The 17,045-nt window shown below is 37.1% G+C and overlaps 1 protein-coding gene across 3 annotated transcripts in view; it reads left to right on the forward strand.

The window, feature by feature from the left end:
- The first annotated feature begins 22 nt into the window (after nt 1-22).
- The window catches only part of peak1 (pseudopodium-enriched atypical kinase 1), a 75,951-nt gene continuing 58,928 nt past the window's right edge, over nt 23-17,045 (forward strand). For 2 of the 3 annotated variants that reach the window (XM_007908313.2, XM_007908328.2), the window contains exon 1: nt 23-236. The gene's annotated coding sequence lies outside the window, so the exon portion shown is untranslated. Of the gene's footprint in view, nt 237-16,139; nt 16,417-17,045 lie in introns of those variants that run through there. The other variant, XM_042342947.1, reaches the window with a different exon arrangement.

Below are 17,045 nucleotides of genomic sequence, written 5' to 3' on the forward strand. Positions count from 1 at the left end.
CGGGGCGCAGGCGCATTGCGGGCCCGACGGGAGCGAGCTGGGGCTCGGAGGATCGCAGAGCGAGCGCTCGCCTGGATGTTGTCAGTTGAAGCAGCAGCGGCGGCGGCGGCAGTTGGCAGCTCGAGCGTCTCAGTGACAGGGCAGAGGGACACAACCCCCCCCCCCCCCCCACAAAAAAAGAGAGGAAAAGTACACCGTGACGGCTACAGAAGAGGATATTTGCCTTATTTAATCCGGTAAGACCTTCCCGCCCCCCCCCCTCCCCCCCACCCCCGTAAACCGCTCTGAGAAAACGACGCTTTAGTTGTAAAGTTTCGAGCCGGTTTGTGATAACAGTGAAGCGGGCGAGCGGCGAGGAGCAGAGCAGAGCAGAGCAGAGCAGGAGCCGCCGCTGCAGTCTGTCTGGCGGAGCTCGTCCTGAGAACGCCGGGAATGTGCACGAAACCCGTGGAAATTGCAGACGCGAATTCTCTCTTTAAAAACGTTCCCCATAGCTGCTTCGCCACCAGCTTTTGCGATTGTCAAAAAACTGGCATCTCCGGGTTGCTTCAGTGGAGTTTTCTCTCTCTCTCCCCCCCCCCCCCCCCCCACCCCAATCCGCACACACACACACACACACGCACACAAAGTTGAGAGGGATTTCTGACAAACTTTTCACAGCACTTTGAGCAGACGGTCTTTAATTCTGATGCTGCGTGTTTTTTCATTACCATAATTTCCTGCGAGAACACTTAAGCCATCCGTTCACTGTGTGTGTGTGTGTGTGGGGGGGGAGGGGGGGGGGGAATCTGTACCAAGAGAGCCTCTTGGATTAGGCTGGCACACGATAAATAAGTTTTAATTTTTCTTCGTGTCATTGAATTAAATATTCAAGCTGCCCTTCAGCAAGATCGAATTCTTAAAAGCATATTTTTTTTTAAAAAAAAGACGAGACGTGTTGTGAATTGCACATTTTAAAGCTAAGTTAAAAGTTGGTTTCCAAGGAGTAAATCGACGAGTTTGTCCCCAAGACGAGAGTGAAGTTCCTCCGCCTCTGTCTGGCCCGATTCAAACAATTTAAATTAACATTTGACTTTATTGCCCCCCCAAGGATTACAGACTTGGAGTAACAAGGCACCTTCGTGGCCAATTGTTTTTCTTTACAAAAAATAAGTTGGGGTGCACTGTTAGAAATTTGCTATGTTCATTTCTTCTCTCGAAATCAGAACTTTTACAAAAAAAATTGTAAAGTTTTCTAAGGTTGCCCATCAAAGCAATTTCACTAGAGCATGATATTGTGTTCCTACTGTATATGTGACTTACCTCTCAGGGTAATGCTTTTCTCAAAAGTGAGTATTATATTAATAATAATAATTAATAATAATAATCCTCGCATTTGCTTTAGCACCTTATTACACTGGAAGAACATCTTAAAGTGCTTCACACTTGTTGATACTGTAAAGTGGAGTGACTTACTTGTGTATATTTTCGTACTTGGGGGGATTCTTTCGTGAGGTCCAAGTTTGGCACTAGGTGTAGCTTGAAAATATTTAGATTCGATAAAATGCAACTTTCCGACCAGATAACTAAAGCTGGTTGTACTACAAAAATTTTACAACTGATGCTTTTACAGTAACAATTCCAATAGCACATCTCAGTCCAATCTTAGAAGTCTCCAGAGAATTTATTTAATGCGTTTATCATGCTGTGATAATTAGTTGTAAAAACAGAGCAGGCTGCTAACAATAAGCACAAATCGGGGATACATGGATAATGAAGAGCTGTGGGATATTCCATGAGTGATCTAACACAATAACCCATTGCTACCCATCCATCATGTCTTCTGTAAATCAAATAAGCTAATATTAGAAGTGAATCAAATTATGTGACATTTTCTTGAATTGACACTCTGATCTCTTCAAAAATTGTATTCATTGAGAATTACAGTGATCTTTCGATCTAAAAGTACATACAGATGTGTGACAGCTACAAGTGGGTTTTGAGTTACAATTGTTTTGTTTTTTGGTATATTAACAGAATAATAATCTGTTGAAATTTTTTTAAAACAGTGCCATTGAATAGGTTGATTGAGGAATAGAATAAATCATCTGTTGAACATGAGTCCAATAATAATTAATTATTAATTATTATTAATTAATAACTAATAATAATTAATTAAGTACTGTTGATTTGCAGACTCTTTAGTATAAAGCCAAATGTGTAATCATTATATTTTTGAAAAATGTGTAATATAGTATAACCCATGAGAACTTTTTTCCCCTCTTGAGCTCCCCAAACCCCTGCCAATACATTTCTTTCCCAGTTATCCGACCCATCTTCATTGTTATTTTAAAGGTATGTTGTTGGTTTGGAATTTTGTCAGTGGCATCTGACTGTTCTTGACTGCCTTTATTATGTTGATACAAACTGCTGTTGGCTTATTTCCCTGATTGCAAGCTAGATGCTGTTCCATTCATAGCTTATCCATATTATAAAAATGGTGACATTTCCCTATTATTTCATAAAATCTTGTTATTACCATGTATCTGTACAGCAACCTTGAAAATTATTTGATCTAGTCATGTGCTTGTAGTTTTTGAAATGTAACCCTTACTTACAAAAAAGGTTATAATTCTGGATTCAAAATGGCAAGATATTCTCACATCTGTATTATAAAGATAATTCATTGGCGTGGTAGACTTTGTGGTCTATGTAGTTACAATGAACTGTAATTTTGTTGCAGTAAGTTCCCCCCACCCCCGTTCTTTCCTACAGTAAAATTATTTGAGGCTTTGCGGTCACTTGTTAAAAAGATTCAAGATCATGTTTTATGATAAAAGTGGCAGGAATTGTATTATTGTTTGCATCAAATGACTAGTATTTGCATAATGTGATACCATGCAAAATGTATGCAACACCAAGATCCCACACTGTGTGTGTAAATTGCGTTAATTTGATCAGATAACCAATTGAACAAATATAGAGTTCTAAATCTTTGAATAAGTGCACAATGAGATGTGTTACTGGATTATATGGGGATGAGCAAGGTCCCAAGTTCAATACCTGAGTTAAAACACATTTTTCATCTTTAGTGATCCAGATATCCAGGATGCACCGCCTCTACATTTTGAAGATTCTTGACTTTTATCGTTTTCTAAAGTAATTTCTTCAAAGACTTCAGTCTGAAGGGATACAAACAATCAGCCTTTTGCCTCCAGAGTGGCCTTTTGCCTTTCAGATTGTGCTTCAGATGGGAACAGCTGATCTGACTACTAGTTGAATCTTGGCAGTAGGGAAAACCTAATGTAAAAGCAGTATTAGAGAGGTGGCAATGAGCTCTTCAGGGAAAAAATAGGGGAGGGTAGGAGAAATATTTCCTCTCTTGAAGTTGATGAAATGTTAGATTATGACTCCATATGACTGACAGCACAAAACAATCCACAATTTAATACAAATTATAATTCTTTATTGAAGTCAGTAGGTCTTTGGTTGCTCATCTAAGGATCCATTCTTGACGTGGAAGCTAGGTCGTATCAGGTCGTTTTCAAATCTCTTCATGCCCTCGCACCCCCTTGCTCACCCCCCACTCCACCACCTGCTGCCTCCACTCGACCAGCTCCGGCCTTCTGTTCGCCCTCTCCCCCGCTGCTCCACCTTCGGCAGTCACTTCTCCCCGAAGTTCTGGAACTCTCTCCCCCAATCCTTCCGCCTTTCCACTTTCAAATCCCGCCTAAAGACCTTTTTGATCGTGCTTAGACTCTGGGGTTAGGGTCAGACTCCACCACTGTTAAGTGCTCCGGGACGCTATCCCACGTGAAGGCTGTTATAAACGAAAGTTGTTGTTGCTACCTTAGGGATGAGGGGCCCAATTCTGAGGCTGTAATGGTGCACTCACTGCCTGATGAAGTCAATGATAGATCAAGAATTGAAACTTCCTGGGTTGTGTGACACACATTGAACCATGTGGTTCAATTGCCAACTAAATCATTGAAGGAGCCTTAATAATAATAATAATAATCCTTGCATTTGATATAGCGCTTTTCACGTCAGGAAGACGTCCCAAAGCGCTTCACAGAATACACTGTAAAGTGAATTGACTGTATATTTGTGGGCGAACGCGACAGCCAATTGCGCACAGCAATGTCCCACAAACAGTGGTAGATTGAAAATGACCAATTTATTATTGTTTTTGGTTTTGGAGGGATTATTATTAGGCTCTGTGTGGAGTAAGGAAACTTGCCCAAGGTTTCGCCCTGCCTGGAATTGAACTCAGGTCTCTCGCTTTCAAAGCGAGTGCTCTAACCACTGAGCTACAGGATTCTTAGTATTATGTACAGATTATTTGTTCAACTGTACTGAAAGGATTGCATACTTAATGAACATTTGATGTCTTCCTAACTTGAACAACAGTTCAGGAAGAGGCTGTGTCATACTGTGCCATAATAGGCCAGTGTATTAGTTCATAGCAAGTGATCAAATACCGTTGATCTGTGTATTCTATGTACGTCTGTGAAGTACAAACATTCACCTGTGCAGTCGTCATCTGATCTTCAGCATAGGGCAAGACTTGCTTGATTGTTATTCTGCACAGGTATTAAACTGTTGAAAAACCTGTACACCCACTGAATTTCAGTGCATCAATTGACTTTCTTCCCATGATTTTTTGTTGTGAATTTTGTACTCAAGGTGAGGAGTGTCACCACTGGGGGAATCAAATATTTTTGCACTTTAGATGTATTACAGGGATTTTATTTTAATTTAAAAAAAGCAATTCCCATTTACACAGAAGTCAGTGCTTCAGACTAGTTTGAATGCTAATTAGAAATATCTGATACAGGAAAATGTTAGTACTGGCTAAATACTCTTATAATGAATGTAATCTCTTAATCTCTCCCCCCTCCCTCCACCACACACCTCACAACCTTTTATCTTGTTTAACCTCAGAGAAAAATCTCTTTCTGAACTAGTGTGATTTTTTTCACTTACAGAACCAGTTGTCCTTATGGCTTTTGTGAGTAGTGACTACCAAGTTGTTTGTTTTGAATGCCTTTTTGCTGTGGTCCTACAGCCAGAACCTGATGGGTTGATGCTACCTAAACCTTAAAGATTGGATCCTTTTAGATAGTGGAGAGGAAACTTATTGTTTGGGGATGGATTTCAACATGAAATGCAAGTTGCTGTTGCACTGCCCGACAATGCCACCCATGCATTATATTCAAGTTCCAAGTTGTACAATGAAAATCAGATAAGTTGCTCAATTTATTGGTATATAAATCACTTTATTGGAATTGATGTTGCACTGATACCTTTAAAATGGGAGAAGAGTTGAAAAATGTAAGATTATTTTTATCTGAAAAAGGTTTAATACAACTGTGGCTATGAAAATGCTTTTGTTTCAAATATTTAGTTTGGTTTGAAAATTACTATTGGCATAACATATCTATTGAATTTGAAATTCTAAAAAGCATGTTAAGGGTTTTCCAAGATTAAACTAAAACTAAGGTGGCTGTAACAGAATATTTTATGAGTTTCAAATTGAAGGATGGGAGGGTACATAAACTAGAAGGGTGAGGACCTTCTACAAAGGACCTTCTTCATCTGAATCTCTGTTGTGATCTTGTGACATAAGAAAGATTGAACCTTCCATTTTTCCCTATTTTTCTCAGTGTTAGGTAACGAAACAATTTATACTGTGTTCTATCTGGTATTCCGTAATGTTTAAGTGACAGCGCTGACAGTCTTGTTTTAAAATCCTATTTTTTCCCCCTAATTACATATGTATAACACATGTGAGGAAAATTTGACACTATCAGTTGACCAGTACTGAAATAACAGTATTGGAGACAGGGAGCTGCATCTGAATATCAAGTGACTTTCCTACTTGCTTTTGCTCTCATTGCTGGAAGAAATGTTAGCTGCTGGCATTTCATAATAGGGCTGGTAAGTGCTCTTAACAAAAACAAACAAAAGTTGCTTCTAACACATTATTTTTGTGTTTAGAAAGTGTTTTCAAAGTTTTAATCGATTGTGTGTTGATCTGGCAAGGAATGATTGGGAAGAGAGAGGGATTGTCCGAAAGGTAGTGATGAAGGTTTGACAAAGTTCACCTGTGCTGTCACAAAAGGTATCTAAATATTAACCTAAGTCAGGAAATATACGTCTTTCTGACTCCTCTCCCTGTTTTATCCCTCTAGGTTCCCCATCCCTAAGAATGGAATCAAACAGTCAACCTTCTACCCTCCTAGATTGACGTTTTGATTCCATTCTTCCATCAGCTGTATAGTTCTGTGGGTTTCATGTACAATCTACTACATTACTCAAGTATCCATTATTGAGGGTGACCCTTGGCAATGAATGTTGGCAAGCGAGTTGACACAGTTGCCATTTCAATCAAGACTGATCAAGTTCATTCAAAAACCTCATGCAATGGAAGTTCCAGTAGAAATTACTGATCAATTCCTAATACTAGAAAGTTATTAGTAATGGAAACCCTAGCACTTGTTCCCCCTCTTCAACTGGGGTGTTGAGACCATTGATAGCATTGATCAATTTGCTGAACCATCATAAAAACTCCCTCATTCCCATATTACTCTTAATCATCGAGTGAAAGGCAGTGGCTCTGGAGGCAGCACTGTTGCTGCATTTGTATTTCGGACATTTCACTATAAATATGGGATTAGGAAAGTGGGATGATCGCTTCTCTGTAATGGAAGCAGTTCTTTAATATAAATGGGCCATTAGACAGGCCTGATCAGAGTTTCTACTTTGGTATAAATCTACTGCCTCTGTGCATAAATCTACTGCTTCTGTGACTGATAATGACTGCAATTGGCTTTTCAGTCTTATCTGGTGTGCACATTGTCATAGCAGCTGCAGCTATTGCTATGCCTGTGCTTGTTCAGTTTATTTTCAGAGTATTTGCTGAGAATACTCCAAGGACATCTTGGATTTGAATCTTTTTCACTGCTGGCTTATTGAGTAGGTGTTCATTGTCGAAGTCTTGACAGTGGATAATTCAGGCTATTTGATCATGAAGGGGTATCACAGTTAAGCCCAGTGGATCCTCAAATGCACTTTTCAAGAGAGGTCTCTGCAAGAAGATCAAAAGTGGGAACACTGACTAAATATCTTCATTTTTCCATTGCCCGAGAACGCTGAGGCCAACTACAGTGCCCCAAATGCTGCCCTGGTAGAGATTGACTTATTCACCCAGAATGGAATTTAAACTTGCAAGTTTCTGACTGGTTGGCCTAGTAATGTGAGCTGCTTTGAAAAGTCTTGAAGGCATGATAAGGCGCTATATCAAATGCAAGGATTATTGTTATTATTAATGACATTACGCCTGCTCACTGGACAATTGATCGAGTGCTCACACATTTCTTTTCTTTAAAGTAAAATTTGGTGTATATGCAAAACTCTCAGAATACTGCTGCACAGTCCTATCAGGATGAGCTATAGTTATTTTGAATTCCTGTTTTAGAACTTCTTGTTGAGATACAAGATGTGATACATAAATGTGAACTGTTTTTAGGCATGAAGCCAGCTTGTATATCCTAGAATTAAAACGTAGGGCTTGATTTCCTTCCTGGCTCTGAATGCCCACCTCTCCAAACACATACTCTTATTTTCTTTTGTGACAATGGTTGGCAAAAGCTATTTCAAACTGAGGCAAAATGACCTTTGGTAGTGTTAACTGTTAAAGTACTCAACATCTTCATCTGTCTCAGCATTTTTGGGTTACTGAACCATATATGCAGATAATACCCAACTCTACAATACAAATTTAAATCTAGATGTAAACCCTTACCTTTCTGTCACCATTCCTGACTCCAAGACCATTTCTATACCAACAGACTGCTTGTCAAATATCAAGCTGGAGAAAGCCAAAACTGGATGAGTCTTTCTTAGAATGATCCTGAAGGGCAATGAGCAAGCAAAACTTTGCATCTTCCATAACCCCACATGCTAACGTAGAACTATAGAAATGTGCAAAACAGAAACAAGTCATTTGGCCCATCAGGCATGTACTGGGTACCCATTTGGTCCTGTTCCTCCATCTTTTACCCAAAAGCTTTTATTTATGAATTAACAATTGAGACAGTTGACCTTTGTCATCTTCCAATTGATATCTGTAAGGTTACCTCTTGAACCATGCAGCATCATAATACAGTGCTTGGGGACACCCACTACTGGTAGTTTATGACTATTGGAATAATAAAAATGATCCTTGAATTTGATTTTGCACCTTTCATGTCAGGACTTCTCAAAGCACTTCACAGAATTTACTGTGAAGTTCTGAGACTGTATTTTGTGTTTTTTTCACTTTAAAACTATGATGGGAGCTGAGCTAGCAGAAGAACAGTCACCACCAGAATACTGTTGAAAAAGAATAAAAAGCCTTATACTAATGTAATAAATTATCAATATGGTAAATGGAACAAGATCACCGTTTAAGTAATCCACATAGGCGCTCAACAAAAGATCATTAGATCAAACTATTTTTAAGCAATGAATTCAATTTAAACTGCTTATTTAATTTTATCCATATTGCTCCCAAACATTTGTCAAGTGAAGCTGCTATGTTTATCTGGAGGAATTTTTTTTATAACTCAGCTGAATTGCAAGAAATGCTTACATTTTACAGTGCCTTATCAGATCAAAATGTTTGTCTCACAATAATTACTGTCAAGTATAGAGTCTGACTTTGCAGTCAAGAAGTTTACAAAAGTGGTGACTTCTCGTGTAGAAGCCTGAAACATCAATTAAAAACCATGCGTAAGAAATTCCCCTAACCAGCTTCCTGCCTACCTCCATGATTTGGCTGGCTTTTTCTCCCTTGCTGAGCTTACTCATTTGGCATGAGGTATCTGAGCTGCAGAGGGAAGCAAAACTGGGAGTTTTTAAGAACTAACAAAACTGACTTGCAATACCTTGTTGGCAGAAGTCCATATTCCAGCACATTATGCAGATGTTCGTACATCTGCTAAATTCAGAAAATAGATGACACTTGAATAATGACATTGTCTGCGATTTTGGATAGAACAGCTGTAGAATTGTATTCCCTAATGTCCACGGTGGGATTCTCTATCAGTTATTATTTGAATACGCTAGAGAGAAAATGCTATCAGTAGAAATCTGATTAGTTCTGCTTTGAAAATTTTGTGCTCAGTGTGGCTCAATTTTGGTTCAGCAAAATTCTCATTTGATCTGTGAAATGTATTTACTTTTCACTCCAATTATGCTATGAAGAGAAGGAGGTCTGCTGGGAGGTTGGTCCTGGCAACAAACTCATTTGACTTGATAGTAAGAGTGGCCTTCTCTCATTCTCCATTCTGCAAAAATCTAAAAAATACTTCCCTTGACCCATCTCTGTTCTTTAACTACCATCCCACTTTCAACCTCCTTTCCTATTGAGCCAGTGCCCCAGCAAGTAGAAATGTTATAAGTACTGACATCCAAGTTCATGCCAAGAATTTCACGCAACAAGTATTAACCCTTCTGAATGATGGTACTGGGTGGTTGGTTGGAACTTGTAAAGCTGTTTAGTAGTTATTGCTTTTAACTCTTATTTGCATCCTATTTGGAGTGCATAATTTCCAAATTAAGTGCACCCCATAGAATGGATATTATTACTCCACTAAGGAGGTTACAGAAGCCAACAGACAAAATGATTGTTGAGGACTATTTCTCTTTTACCCTTTACAAGTCACAATCTATTATAAGTTGTGAGATGAGAGGAACTGAGCCTATTTTCATTGGAACAGTGAAGGTTGAGGGGAGATCTGATAGAGATCTTTAAAATTGAGGAGTTTTGATAGATGGAGATAAATTATTTTCACTGGTCAGTGAGCTAAAGAGCCTATCAATTTAGGGTAGTTTACAAAGGAGCAAGGGAGGAGATGAGATTTTTTCTTCTGAAGAGCTGCTAGGATTTTGAATATCCTTGGTGCAGTGGTCAAGGCATATTCGCTTTCAAAAAATAACTGGATATATATCTAAAGAGGAATAATATTCAGGGGTTTAGGGAGAGGCAGGTAAGTGAATGGATTATTCTTTCAAAGAGTCAGCCCAGATACAATTAGCAAAACAACCTGTAAATTTCATGTCACAAAATGGTGTAGCAATAACTTTATGCTTTAGAATAACACATTGAACTAATTCTGAAGCAATTGAATGTAGATGAGTTGAAATTCAGGTTGATTTTATTGTGTTTATGGAACATGTGTTTTTTTTACTAATTTATCAATTTCTGATGTCACAGAATAAAACGGCTGATGTCAACAGGAAAAGGCAGTTTTCTGCTGATTTGTACTTGTGTTTTCTTTCTACAAAAAAATCTATTGTTTTGAACTACATGAGGAAATCAAAGCTTTAGTTTGTTTTGGATCATTTATTCATCCCCAGAGTTTTATCATTTGAATAGTTCTGGTTTCCACTTTTCCCACGGAATTGCTCAAGTCTTCTGTTGTGCTACTGCAATGCATCTTGATGTAGCTTTTTCTGAAATACTGTACTTAGTTCAACATAAACATCTTTATTTACCATTGCATCTTCAGCCTCTATGGCCTCATATCAAAATCTTTGCCTTAAATCTTTTTTTTTTTTTTGGGGGGGGGGTATTTTTTGGAAAAAAAAATCAAAGAAATTGCCTTTCATAAAGGAGCTAAGAAGTATTAATGCCATCTGATTGGCATTGCCAGTTCCTCAAGTACCTGTTACATGGCAACTTATTATATCTATAATAATGGCAAGGCTTGCCTTGGACAACACAATGAATACTGGACCAACACAAGGCAAGGCTGCCTCCAGGTTTTGGAGGAATTTCTTCTGGTAAAGGTGAAGAAAAGTAAGTAATTATTAATGAAATGTGAAGTGGATATCATTCTGTAGTAATTGGGATAGATGGTGCAGATTCAATAGCAAGCCTGGACTATGCTGTCATGTTGCTCGGTAGCTTCTCTAACAAATGCTTTGGCTTGGGCATCTCCATTAGCGTTTATTAGAATTGTTTGGCATCCTCCATACAAAAGCGGGACAAGCACTTGTAGATCATTACTGCTGACGTTTTATCACTGGTGCAGTCAGCACTAACTGGCAATGAGTCATCTTTAAGTTAAAGCCATGTGTCAGTGCTGACTGATGCCTTTGAAACAGTGGCTCATGACTGTTAAGTTTCTTCAGTTTAGATAGAATAAAATATTTATAGCTTTTTTATTTTCTCTACTTAGTTCACGTAAGCATCTTTTCCATTGAATCTTCAGCTACTAGTCCCTCATATCAAAATCTTTGCTTTAAACCTTCGCTTCCTGCCTTCAAGTTTATCTCAGAAGAAGTGAACTGTGTATTCAATATTCTAGAATCTGATTTCCCTTTATTGTTACAGAGATATAGTTGCTTTCAAACTTTGTTCATAAGAACCGTGTTTTCAGAGGGTTTCGGTTCTCGTATCCTTCCAGATAGAGTTATCTAAGGCATTTCCACTTGCTTGAATATAATAATAATCCATAATCCAGAATCTAATACATTTATATTTTAGAAATTGTATTATAGTAATGTGGTGTACGATTAAAACAAGATTAGTTAATGGTTCATTGACTATTTATTTGCAGATCTTAAGGCTGGCTATTCAACCCTAAAACATTTGCAGAATATAAATTATGGGAGCTTGTATAATAATTGATTTTTTTTGTTGAACTGGCCCTAGTTGGCATTCCAGATTACCAATTTGTGTAATTAATATTGCTGACTGAAGTTCATAGCAAAATTCACTTGGGAGTATTACGATACTGTTCTCAATTTTCATTCTAGTAAAATTGTTGGTACTTTACTTAATGACAGCTGTAAACATCTGTTTATACAGATGAGAAAACTGTTTGCAATACTGTTATCCCAATAATTCTTTTAGCATGGCTAAACTGTTCACAGTTCATATTGTGTTAAAATTTAAATTAGCGTTGAAGTGTTTTGTGTGACCCCTTCCTAACCAGTGCCTTCCTGCACCTAATGTACTCACTGAAAGTGTTAACACTTCCATGTTTTTTCTTTCCTGTGAATGCACTACTGGGAGAATGACGCACTCATTGTAGATCTCCACACCTGCATTGCTCAAGAATAGTAGCAAAGATTGTGAATTAACATCCGTCTGACCTTGACCTTTTTGGTGTGGGAAGGAAATGATAATTGTCTGCCTTGAATTATGTCACTTGGCATTCTACAATTCATATAATCATTGTAGAGGTTCAGACGCTTTAAAACAATTTTCTACCTGCAATTTTACATTTATAAAATGATATTCGTTACACTGAATAATTTTTTAAAAAACCTCATGGATGAATATTCTGTAAAACCATTCATATTAGTGTAGTTTTGGAATACACTGTACAATTGGCATTCAGTTGTGTCAAATTTGAAAATTGAGTCCATGTACTGTAGCCAAAAACTGACTAAATTAGTTTGAAAAATAGGACCTGAAGAGGTCTGTAACACTCCTAAAGAATTCTGACAAAGATGGAGGAAATATTTTCTGCGGAGAGGGATAAAGGGAATTACAGTATCTGAGAATTGTAGCCACTATATCATGTATATAAAATATGGGAGCTTGTATAATAATTAATTTTTTTTGTTGAATTGGCCCTAGTCGGCATTCCAGATTACTAATTTGTGTAATTAATGTTGCTGACTGAGGTTCCGAAGGTGCACATTAAGACAAGGCAGCTTCTGGAGTTGTAATAGTTTCTTTGGGTCTCCAGTTTCCTGAGGGCTCCAAAAAGTATGCTGAGTATTTATGACCCGGGAATCAAGATTGCAACTTGTTTAGACCTGCCAGGATAACAAATGCTTCAAAATAATATTTCTCAGTGAAAATGTTGCTCCTGTTGTAAGCTTATGCTGTTAAATGGGATACCATATCTTGCAGACTTTACAAGCAGTACATTGCCACTGAATTGCCCATTATCTTAAATGTAACAAAGGAAGAATTTGCCTCTGTTACCCTTGATTGTGTTTTATGCTTTGGAATTGCTGGCTAGAGGCAGCCAGAACAAACATTTTGTGTGGAACTTCTCATTCTCCTTTGAGGCTCCAATTTCTAATCATGATGTCAGGAATGTATCATGATGTCGACTTGTTTTGTCACAAATCAAGTAAAATGATTATAAAAGCTTTAAAAAGGCAACTGCAGAATCCTGTTATTGTGTTGCAAATTAAATTTTTGTTTAATTTAAGGTTGCAAGGCAATACTCTTTAATATTGCAGGTCAGTAGCGCTGACCCAATTTGAAACATTTATACTTCTGATTTAACAAGTTGTGAACTAAAACAATCAAGATTTCCTGCCCCAGAAATCAACGTAACTGAGGTAATTACTGTTGGGATATGAAAAAACAATTATATCATTGCAGCGAAGGATAAAAATGTTCCATTTGCTACATCGAACACAAGTCTAGTGTTGCCAAATACACTTGGAAACCATGGTACCAAACAGTTAATGTACTTACATTATCACTGTACCTTGGGACGTCCTCCCGACGTGAAAGGCACTATACAAATGTAATCTTGTTGTTGTATTTGCGATTTATAAAGCTGTGGCCCTAAAGTACTTTTCCTTTATCAAATACCTTCTTCACATAAACTGAAGTTTAGATACAAGTCTGGATGTAGATATTCTCTTGGATGTCATTTGGTTGACTCAATTAGCTAAGCTAAAGGATTCAGTCAACATGTAACTGGACTTCGTGAGGGTTGTAATTTTTATTTGCTGTAGTTTGTTTTTGAAATATTTTAGAGTTCTTGTTGGATTCACTTCAGTCCAATAAAGGAAAATTTAATTGTTTGAGACGCCTCAAATACGTGACAATGCACTATATCTAATGTAAGGATTCTTATTATTTGTTTCAGCAATGAAAATTCTTATCTATAGTGTTTTGCAGATTTTAGTTTTTCTCCCTCTTTCCATCATATTATCCTATATGTTTTCAAAGAGGTACTGTAGTTTTTGCATTGTTGTCACTAGGTGTCATGTATAAAGGGAACTAGAGCTATCTAGCGTTGGTACAAGTGTACTGCATCTTAGGTCAGTATCTATAGTACTTTCAGTAAAGTTTTGTTTTTATATACAAAGGTATATTTCATTTGAAATTCATGAATTAAATAGATTCTTTTTGCAATTTACAGATACAAAAGAAGTTATGAAGGTTTTGGAAGTGTACTGTGTACAATTCTAATTTAGGTTACCCATGTTGCCCATAATGAAAGGCAAATTACTCCCATGGCTCTGAACGTGTATTTTTTTAGGGAGCACTAATTTTAACACAATTTAGAAATTGTTTCATATTTAAGGTAATTGGTGTACTTTTATACGTAAAGGATTCCATTTTCAATTATTGTACTGAGTTGCTAATAGCTAGTACTGTAGAACATTTTGTTGCAGTTCACAATCAATCTACTAAAGTCTGTCTTGAGCAAATTGGTTATGATGCTTGTCTTCACCATCCGGTCAACAGTAGGTTTCAGTTTCAAGAGCTATTGTCAAATATCATGGATTATTTCCAAGTGGTTGATATCCATGACACCTATTATTGAAATGATAATGATTCTGTACAATGTTCTGAAGCGTGTAGCTTACTCTTAACGTAGCAGTGCATATTATGATTCATTGAATTCACCGGAATGTTATCACGAGAAATTTCATAACACAAGAATGTTTATGCTTGATTTTTTACAAGTGCAGAGTGAAATTGAGCTCCAGGTTAGTGGAGGACCTAGATTTAGATAGGGAGAATTATTGAACATTCCTGGATAATACACCTGCCAAGCAGTGTTCTCTCTTGACAAATAATGATCAAGGAGAAGCTATTAAATTATGTTACTCGTATACCCTCCTCTATATTGTAACAGACCTGCTCAATCTTGTGGTTCTACAGCTGCTCTGATATCTACCAACACGACTGAAACATCAAAGTATTGCTAATTTCACACGAGCATGAGTAAAAATCCTTCCTGGTTATTGGCTAAATCATAAGAATAAAATTAGAGTTTTTCCTAACTTATTTTTAAAGAGGACTCTTGTATGTGTCCTATGAGTGCCTTAAGAAAACTCTGCTTCCCATGTTTAATATTCCAAATCAAGAGGAGTTGGATTTGGAGAAATTGTAGAACTGGCTGAATGATCCTCTCCAGTTCCTGTCTTGTGTTTTTAACTCCCTCTAGTGACAAAGCTAGTCGTGAACAATTTTAGTTTAGTCTCCTGGGTCTAGCTAATTTGAAATTTTTCTAGGGTCTTTGACTTATTGAATATTCTCTCCCTTCTTCCATCCAAAAGGCAATTGTATTGATTTTACATTTTATTCAACGAGACAGGAAGACCCAATCTGTCCTTCACAAAAGTGTTGACTATCGGATTGGATAGTATAGCTTTGGAAAGGAACCCAGCCTTTTTTCTTCCATATTTGAAGCGAATTCCAAAACTGTCCAAGATCAAAACATTCTGCAGAGATTTTTTTCCCTTTAATCTAGCTCTCACTTGCTTTCTCTCTATCACTTGTGTGCACTTGGTTTCTCTTTTGATCTTTGTCTTGCTCTCACTCACTCACTCATTCACTCACTCACTGGCTCACTCAAAAAAATTCTTTATTGATATCGCACACTTGAGAGCATCTTGATGTCTCACCCTCACTTTTTCTTTATCCTCCTGCAGGCCAAAGACACAACATTAAAATTATGATTCGGTCTCAAATCTGTTTGGAGTGTCAGTGTGCATGTATTCCCTCAAATCCAATGTTCTTTATAAACTAGTTTCTGTGTTTGAAAGTAGGTTTTGGGTTTTCTAAGTGTAGAACATAATAAAATACGTTTTTCACAATTCTTTGACCTAAGTTTGTGATTTTTTAATTATTTCATGGAATCTACTCAACTTATTTGTACGGTAATGACTTTAGTCAGGAGGTTCATGGTAATGCTTTTAAAAGTCCCTTCATGCACACTTTGAAGTCTGTGCATGAATAGTTTCAAATTGCTTTCTTCTGAGCATTATGGAGAGATGAAGGAGGGCAAGAATGTCAACTGAAAAAGGTTTTGATGAGGTATTTAGATGTTGATTAATGAATGATAAGTAGACTGAAGAACAATAACATACTAAATAAACATAGCTCCTTTGTGAAGATAAATCTAACCATGGAAAATACCAATAAAAATAAGACAGTTTAAAAAAAAATGTAGAGTTGAACTGAACAGGAGAAATGCAAAATGCTGAGGTCATTTTTAAAAAAAGACATTTAAGGCTAGACAGGCATGTGACTTGCAGAGGAACCCATCTCTGTTACATGCTTTATTTAAAGTTCCGTTCTGAACTTTTCTTGCAATACAGTACTCGGCAATCTGCTGTAGTAGGATGAAATTGAGAGATCATGAAGAAATGCAGAAAACCGAATTGTGAAAAAGAGTAAGTAAAAAAATGAAGATGTGATTAGATAATTTTAAATGAAAATCACCACTTTTTCAAAGTGCTTGGTAGTTTCTAAATCAATATGAATTTATGTAATAATAAAAGAATAGTGGTGAACAACTGTAAGACACATTCAAAAAAGCTTATTTGTTTCTTGTTATTCTTAAACCTCACACAAACTAGTCAAGAAGGCAAGAGCACAACTGCATTTCTGCTGTGAACTTTTTCCAGAAACTGGTTGAGAGTGCTCTTCCTGAACTTTCTGTTTTCCCTGCAGGACAGGTAAAAATATCCACAAATTCTGCATAGTTGCAATCAAACAACGAATACAGTATATTCTGTGAAGCGCTTTGGGATGTCTAGAAAACGTGAAAAGCGCTATATCAAATGCAAGGATTATTATTATTATTAAATCTGTTTTGTGAATGTTGCAAATGAGATCCCAATATGTGCACCTTTGTGATTCTTGTCCTTAAACAGATATTACAAAAAGTTCAGAAAAGTGAAACAAGGCTCATTTCATGTCCTTCCAGTGAAAAAAACAACCAGATCAGAACTTCTTTTCATTAAAAGAATGAAAGGGCAAAAGATCCAAAATGTTTTAAAAAATGAGACATAATTGAGAT

Source organism: Callorhinchus milii, unplaced genomic scaffold (assembly GCF_018977255.1).
Source record: "Callorhinchus milii isolate IMCB2004 unplaced genomic scaffold, IMCB_Cmil_1.0 Scaffold22, whole genome shotgun sequence".
In the NCBI taxonomy this organism is placed as follows: domain Eukaryota; kingdom Metazoa; phylum Chordata; class Chondrichthyes; order Chimaeriformes; family Callorhinchidae; genus Callorhinchus; species Callorhinchus milii.